This window comes from Phragmites australis, chromosome 10 (genome assembly GCF_958298935.1).
Source record: "Phragmites australis chromosome 10, lpPhrAust1.1, whole genome shotgun sequence".
Classification (NCBI taxonomy): domain Eukaryota; kingdom Viridiplantae; phylum Streptophyta; class Magnoliopsida; order Poales; family Poaceae; genus Phragmites; species Phragmites australis.
This window is the reverse complement of record NC_084930.1, coordinates 6,539,458-6,548,186: the sequence shown is the minus strand read 5'-3', so window position 1 is coordinate 6,548,186 and position 8,729 is coordinate 6,539,458.

The following is an 8,729-nucleotide window of genomic DNA, read 5'->3' as shown; positions in this document are numbered from 1 at the left end:
CTATATGTCACATGTCCTTACACCAGTGCTGTTGGAAATCTAAATCTTATGTATTCTATGATTTGCACTCGACCAGATGTAGTTCATGAAGTTAGTGTGGTTAGAAAAATTATGCATAATACTGGCAAACAACATTTGAATGTTGTTAAGTGGATTCTTTGTTATTTGAAAGGTACTTCTCATTTTGGCTTTATGTTTGATGATAATAAGGTGAAGACAAAGAATGTTATTGGGTTTATTGATTCAGATTATACTGGTGATCTTGATAAAAGAAGATCTATTTCTAGACATATCTTCTCTCTATGTGGTTCAGTCATCAGTTGGAAAGCTTCATTTCAATTTGTTACTGCTCTTTCTACTATTGAAACAGAATATATTTCAACTTTTAAAGGTGTCAAGGAAGCTATTTAGTTGCGAGATCTCATTTCTGAACCTGGTATTCAACATGATATTAATACTATTTATTGTGATAGCCAGAGTGCTATTTATTTGACCAAGAATGATATGTTCCATGTCAAGACCAAGCGCATTGATATCAAGCACCACTTTATTCGTGATATTGTTGCTCAAGGGTAAGTTATTGTTGAGAAGATACAAATTGAAAAAAAAAATCAGCAGACATGCTTACCAAGTCACTCTCCACTACTAAGTTCAAGCATTGCCTCGACTTAGTAGGTATTTGTGGTGCTTAACAACCATTCAGGGTTTTGAAGACAATTTCTTCAAGTACATATTTATAGGGATTTTGAGTTAATAGGAGGTTTGTTAGAGATATGCCTCAAATCAGATAAGTCTAGTCCAAGTCTAATACGAAGTCTAGTCCTAGTCCAATGCGATGCCTAGAAGGGCGAATATAAATATGGATCACCCCTATACATATACTATGTACCATCATATAGTTGAGATTGTCTCCCGTGATTTTTCACTCCGCATTGGAGAGTTTTCCACATAAATTTGTGCCTTCTCATGTCCAATAATCCTAACACTGAATCTTAAATCTCCAGGAAGCTAATATTGGAAAGGAGAGTGATTTAAGTTTTGTTGGATTTACGGAGGATACTGCAAAATGGTTAGTTGATAATACTGACATTAGTATTTGGTTTATCCATGTTATTTCAGTCCAGTTGTTGTAATTATATATTTACCTTTATTGTTGTGTACATATCATATTTGTTGATCTTGTCAGGGTGGACTATCTACCGGTTGCTTTGTTTGATTACTTTGTACCTACACATCTTGTCTCGTGAAAAGTAAAATAAGAGACTAGACTCTCTCTACAAGAAACATCTAAGTACATACATCAATAAGTTATCTCAATGTTTGTTGCCTGCACTACGGAAAAGTTTAGTGTCAAGCATTGTTTGTCTAATTTACTTTGCAAACGCCAGTACTAGAAGAAGTTGTTTATTTCCGATCATTTTTTTGCTACTACACTTTAAGTTACTGGTTCGTTAGTTTGCCAACCTTTCCTAACATTTTAAGTTACTAGGTGAACTGGCCACAAACGAAATTCAACGTGTTATGGGTGTCAACGGAACATAGGTCCACCTAGCCAAAATATTGTGTTCTCTCTCAACAAATGTATCAACGGGTTTTAGCCTGGCTTGGTTTCAACACACGATCAAAGTTGTGGATTGGTGGCACCAAGCAGTTCTAGCTATCCCAAAGGAGCGAAAGAGGGAGTTTGTGGGAGCTATCATTTATATTTGATTGAACTTATGGAAGGAATGTGATGGTAGAATTTACTGAATTAGTCTAGTACTATTTCTGATTTACAGGGAGATCAATCAGAGTGCTCTCGCATTTCAAGCAGTGGCGGGCCATTTGTCGATTTGCTACAGTTTAGCAGTAGTAACGCTTCAGCCGTGTAGGGGTTCCTTCTATGATCTACTACAGCCAATCATTACCTATTTTTCAAATTTTTATGTAGTATTTCTTTTAAGACATTTGCTTTCTTATCCTTCTTAATGGAAGAGGTATCTAGGCTTTTAAAAAAATCAACATGGTATTAGGATACCGAGGTCCTGAGTTTGAGACCTGTCTAGGCTTATATGAGAACAATAAATCTTGTATAAGTTTAAAGGTATCAAATTGAGACCAGGAAGGTCCACAGGATGGTTATACAGAACTTAAAGCATACTACTTTGCGAGATAGTAAAATTGTTACTTCACGTTCTGGTTGATTTCGCTATTTTGTTTTCTTTTTTAGACAATTACTATCTTTGAAGCTCTGAAACTAGACGATGTTGAGCCAGGCATATACATGTTGCATCGCTTACTTTTAAGGTTGATTGGAGCTGAGGGCTCTCCAGCCAGGTGCATCATTATCAAATGATGATTTTTTCGCCTCTAGGTGATTACTATGCCAGCTGATGCTAATATTGTATATTATATCCATATGTTTGTACATGTTTTACATTGAGAGAAAGTTGTATACTTGTATCTCCCACACCTTTGTTTGTATGATATATATATATATAGGGAATCTTTTGATGCTACGGAGAATTAAACAGTGTAATATAACTTGCAGTAATGTAATGCTCATTGATTCTGAACTCCTTTTGCTGATGTGCAAGTTTTATACAATCAAGAAAGTAATACTTCTATTACCCTATCATTCTGTAGAAAATAGTTTCTTCCTTCTCTAAGTCTTGTTATGTGATCATGGATCAGAGTATCAGACTATTAATTTCCATTAGGTTGCATTTCTGAACTAATATTTTCGGTGTTTGAATATGCACTGCTTTTTTTTATCAGAGAAGAGACTTTTGCTTCTATTGAAAGCAACTAACAGAATACAACTCCCAGTTCATATAGTAAATGAAAGAAAACTAGTAGCACAGTACAATGACCAAGCTAGGGTTACTAGCACCATTGAAAATATACAGACACCAAAAACAAAGTACGGGCTCCCATATTATAGTTACTAGACATCCAACTGGACTTGAACATTTGGATAGAAATTGTTGCACTAAAGCATCAACTGCTCAAGAGCCGGTTCAATCGTCTCCTTGTCACCCTCCTTGATCAATATTTTCCAGCTTTGCAAGAATGAAAGACCTTTAAGAAGAGAGTCAATTGGCCTTTTGAGCAAGTTCTTTTCAATCACCATCTTGTTTTGAACATTCCACATCACCCAACAAAGCCCTACCAAAAAGAAGAGACCTAGATTTGTAGGTAGGTTAAGTTCTTGAAACAACCAACCAAGGGTAAAGTCAAGGGTCCAAGGTTGTTCAGACCAACCAAAGCATTCCCTAATCACACTCCATGTGAAGTTAGCGAGAACGCATTGGAAGAAAATGTGATCAACATTTTCTTTTCTACCGCATAGGCAACAGACTTCGCTGCCCTTCCAACCTCGCCTTTTTAACGTGGATGCCATTTGGAGGCGATCATTAAACATCTGTTAGAGGAAAATTTTAATCTTCCGTGGCACCATGCATTTCCAAATTCTCCCCACTAATTTTGCTTTTAACCCCCCATCCAGCATGAAGCAATATAAGGATTTGGTGGTAAAGTTTCTAGACTTCTCCAGAGCCCAGTGTACTTCATCATCAAGGTCATCCAAAATGATGGAGTTCATCAAAGACTTCAACACCTCATATCTCCCAAGCTCCGGGGGAGTCAGCTCTCTTCTGAAGTTGATGCTGAAGGTGTCGCCCTCAAAGCAATCCCCCACCTTGGTAGTAGTTTCCAAGGTCATATTGTACAGCTCACGAAATTGGATCTCGAGGAGGGTATCATGAAACCAAGTGTTAATCTAAAACCTAACCATTTCCCCATTATGTACCTTATAGATAGCCCCCCGTCGGAAGAGGTGTTTGACTTTGTGCAACCCTTGCCAGAATTGAGAGGATCCTTTCCTCTTAGAGGAAAAGAAATCCCCATCACTCATGTATTTTGCTCTAAGTAGTCTGCACCAAAGCTCATCTCCCCCCTTTAAAATCCTCCAAATCCATTTCACCATTAGCCATTAGTTCATAATCTAGTATTGATGATAAGCTCATCTCCCCCCTTTAAAATCCTCCAAATCCATTTCACCATTAGGCATTGGTTCATAATCTGAGTATTGATGATACCCAAATTTCCTTGGTCTTTGGGTCTGCAGGCGGCCTCCCACTTTATCATATGATATTTGAAATTATCATGGGCCCCTTTCCAGAAGAAATTAGCTCTAATAGAGTCCATCCTCTCATGAGTACCAGTGTAAAGAAGGTAGAAACCCATAGTGTACATAGGGAGACTGCTTCTGAAGACATGTTCTTACCTTTCCAAGGATCCAATCTTTTCATAAGCTTCTACACTAAGGGGGCAAAAGCAGCCAGACTAATTCACTGATCATCAATTGGGATTCCCAGATATTTGATTGGCAAAGTCTCTAACTTGCAATTGAGCATATTGGTACATTTCTCTTTTGTAGCGTGGTCGACCCTAAAGACATAAGCCTCACTTTTGTAGAAATTGATTTTGAGACCTGACATCCATTCAAAAAGATATAAGATAATCTTCAGATTCAAAATGCTAGTATCTGAACAATCAGACATAATCACAGTGTCATCGGCATATTGCACGTGTGTGATCCCCATGGGAGTAGATGCCCCATCAGACCAAAGATGAGGCATCTATCTCTGGCTTTGTTCATCATGGCACCCAAAAACTTCGCCACCAGATTGAAGAGAATTGGAGATAGGGGATCCCCTGTTTTAGACCTTGATAAGTTTGAAGTACAAGTCCCTTTGTCTATTTACATTTATGCAGACATGTTCACCTTGAACAGTTTACATGATCCAATTTATCCACTTATCAGGGAAGCCTTTAGCAGCCATATCCTCCGTAAGGAAGCCCCATCTAACCTTGTCATAAGCTTTCTCAAAGTCAATCTTCAAGAGGAGCCCCTGCTGCTTGGCTTGTTTAAGCTTGTAGATAGTTTCATGAACGATAACAACTCATTATAAAATATTTTTCCCTTTGATAAAGGCTGATTGGCATTCATCGATTACTCTGTCAGCCACCAGGCTCACCCTATCTGTCATCATTTTTGTAAAGGCCTTGTAATCCACATTAAGGAGACAGATGGGTCTATATTGTTTAACATTATTCGCCTCCTTTGTTTTTGGATCAAAGTAATAACCCCATAATTGAGTCTTTTGATGTCTAAATTGTCATTATTGAAGTCTTTTAACATGGCATATATTTCACCCTTAATAGTATTCTAAAACTTTTGAAAGAAGGCGTCACTAAAGTCGTGAGGCCTAGGAGAAGAGTCAATTTTCATGGATTGAACTGCTCTCTCTAGGTCTTCACTCCTGAAAGGGTGCTCCAGGGACTCCTTGGCCTGGGGTGAAACTTGTTCATACTGTCGACAGAAGTTCTGCTTCAAGTGTATGCCTTTGTGAGGTTGGGAGCCAAATAACTATTTATAGAAGGTAATTATATACTCTATGATGTTATTCTGCCCCTTCACCACACCTGTTTCAGTCTCCAACTGTCTTATTTGATTCTTCCTCTTCCTCCCATTAGCACAAAGATGGAAGAATCTGGTATTGGAGTCATCGTGCAAAATCTAGTCCTGGCCTCCTCTCCTTTGCCAAGTACAGCTCCTCCATGAGAATAAGTTTCTCCAATTCCTGTTCTATTTGGTATCTATTTTTTCATTCCTCTGGGTCTAGACCTTGGGTACCAGCTTGGCGTCCAGACCCTCCAGGTCCTAGGTGAGGAGCTTCTTTTGTGCTCTAGTCTCGTCATGGGTTTGCCTACCCCAGCCACTGAAGAATTTTCTGCTTCTAACTAGGCATCCATACCAACAATCTAAGGAATATATCGTTTCTGGTATTTTGTCTTTAAAGGAAACCCATTTCCCTTTAAATAGCTCCTTAATTTCAGGCTGGAGCAGCCATTGCTTCTCAAAGAAGAAATATTTGAGGGTCCTCTCCTTGAGTTTCCCTAAGTCAAAAAAAGATGGGATGGTGGCTAGACCCAATTCTAGGCTGCTCCAAGCATTATTTAGGGGGGAACCTTTCCTTCCAGTTAGTAGATACCAAGATTCTGTCCAGGTTAGCTATCACTAGGTTGGTTTGCTTGTTGGTCCAAGTAAATTGTCCCCCAACTCTATGGATCTCCCTTAGCAGTTCCCAATAAAGACGTTAAACATATCCATCAATTGGTAGTTCACATTATCATTGTTTTTGTCTGCATCACATCTTATCAAGTTGTAGTCACCCCCATAACAATGGGCAAGGGCTCATCTTCGCAGTAGGAACTTAGTTCCTGCAGGAAATGGGCAGACCAGTTATGGTCCACCGGCCCATAGACAGTGACAAGGTTCCATCTGAAGTTGGAATCTCTGTTCCTCACCACTAGTTTAATTGAATAGTTCCCAATGTGATAGTCTTCCATCTCAGTATTGTCGTCCCTCATGCCCATGAGGATACCCCTTGAGTGCCCCTTTGCAGGAAACCATTGCCGAAGAAAAGAACAACCTTCGGAGAGTTCAACTAGTTCCTTACTAGAAAAGGCACTTTTTATAGTTTCTTGTATCCCCACCGCATCCAGATTTTCCTGGATAATGTGATCCCTAACTTTTTTTTTCTGGAAGGTTTGCCCAGCCCTATAGCATTCTAGAATAATGTCCTCATTTTTTCTATTTGTCTTTAACAGGCTTAGGAGCCTATTTACCCCTTTGAATTGTTTTATCTCTTAATGGCTTGAAATCTCAAGCAGTATTATCAACTATCTCCATGAATTCATCTGGGATGTCTCTCTCACCATGAGAGGAGACCTTCCCAGCTAGTTTGGCTAAATACTCCTTGTAATTAGCCTCCGTTATGGCTGCTCTTACTATTTCTTCTGATTTAAAAGCTAAAATTAAATTATGTGGATTGTCTACTTCTAAGTCAAGTTTGTTAATGATCTCAGCAACATAAGTATCAGGAGCGTTATTCAGGATAGTAAAGGGATTAGTAGATGGGTTACCTTTCTTTTACAGGTTCTTGACCCTTAGCCTATTGATAGCCTTCTCTTGAATGGGCACTCCATCCCTAGGGACTCGCTTGCTAAATTTGGTGGCCACACCAGGTTGTCTACCACCCCTGGCTCTTCTTTTTGCCTGCCCCTGGGAATGGACCACCCTGATTCTTCTTCTTTATTTGAACCCGAAGACATCACTTGGTTCATACCCTTGTCACATTTGTCCAGAAGTGCCCCCTCCATGGAGGCATCTTCAGTGGGCACTACCCTGGTATAGAGTGTTAGGTCTTGATCAGTATTGCTAGCAAGGATCTTCTCTCCAGAGCTATCAGTAGGATTGGTCACTTCTCCCTGTGTAATAAGAGATGGCCATTTGTTGGTCTCCATACAGTAATCACCCTCAACACTATGAACCAGTATATGTCCCTGAGGGATCTCCAACTCCCCCTCCTCCTTCTCCCTTCCCTGGTGGGTTTCCATTTAACTTTGTTTCAGCTCAGACAGAATGATAGCATCCTCAAACTTCTCTTTATCAGAGTATGAGCTATTAAGATGTTGCTCAGGAACAGGACCCATATTTCTATGGACCATCAGATCATAACAAAGATCTGCAGACTGCTCTTCGTGCCCCTTAATGCAAAGCAACTGTTGAGCAATAGCTTGATTACTGGTTTCTTCTATGAGAGAGTTCAAACCGTTCTTTTCGCCACCCATCTGTGCAGCTTGGGGATCTTTGATAGCAAAACATGTTCTCTGCTCATCCCCCACTAGAGCATATTCTGCCCATGGGATAGCACACCCCACCATGGGGTCAAACCTGGCCAGTGGCATGGCTAGCATAGCCTCATGCCTTTTGTTTTTCTCCTTTGGTTTGTTCTCTTTTTGTTTGCCAGATTTTTGGGTGTTTTGTTTAGCCTAGCTTCAGTACCCTCCCAAAAGGACTCGTCAAATTCACTTCCATCGTCCTCGGATTCATCATCTTTGGGTTCATCTAGTTTAGGTCCCTCCTTGGGTCCCTTACCGGATAGACCTTCAGTCACAAATCTATTATCATGGCCTTCCCCTGTCAAAGTAAATTCTGACAAAATGTCAAATCTATAAGTGTCCAGACAATTAACTTCGACTCTGACCGAGTCATCCCTAATTAGACTTAATTCATCAACAACTAGTGGTTCAGCCACTATGGATGTGATCTCCTTGATCACGTCTTCTTCCTTGGCATAGGAGGGAATTTCATATATCTTATCCACACTGTTTGCAACAAGTTCACAACGGCAGGGTCCCTATCATACTTTGAGAATTTAACCTTTAGAGATCTCAACTCAACTGAGTTCATCCTTGCCATTGTCTAAAGCCTCTTTACTAGGGAAGACAACCACATAATCATTTGTATCCGGTTTTCTAACATTCCACTCCCACTTGGAGTCAATCACAAATTTCAGATCCTCTTCAAATTTGTTAAGCAAGGCTTCACCTTGAAGCACCGTGATCAAACAAGAATTATGGATAATGCATTTCTTTTCATTTCCCATTTTTATAGCGTAGAAACCCTGATCAACCCTGAAGCCATACATTTTGATTTTCCTATTGTTAGTCATACAGCCGACAGCCATATGTCCAGGTTTTTTGCATTTATAGTAGACTAGTTCATTGGTGCAATGAATTTGATGGTGCCTAACAGATTGACAGCGAAAACATACCATCTCTTCTTCAGGAGTGATGGGTTTGGTTGATTTACCTTTGGAATCCGGCCGAGAGGATTC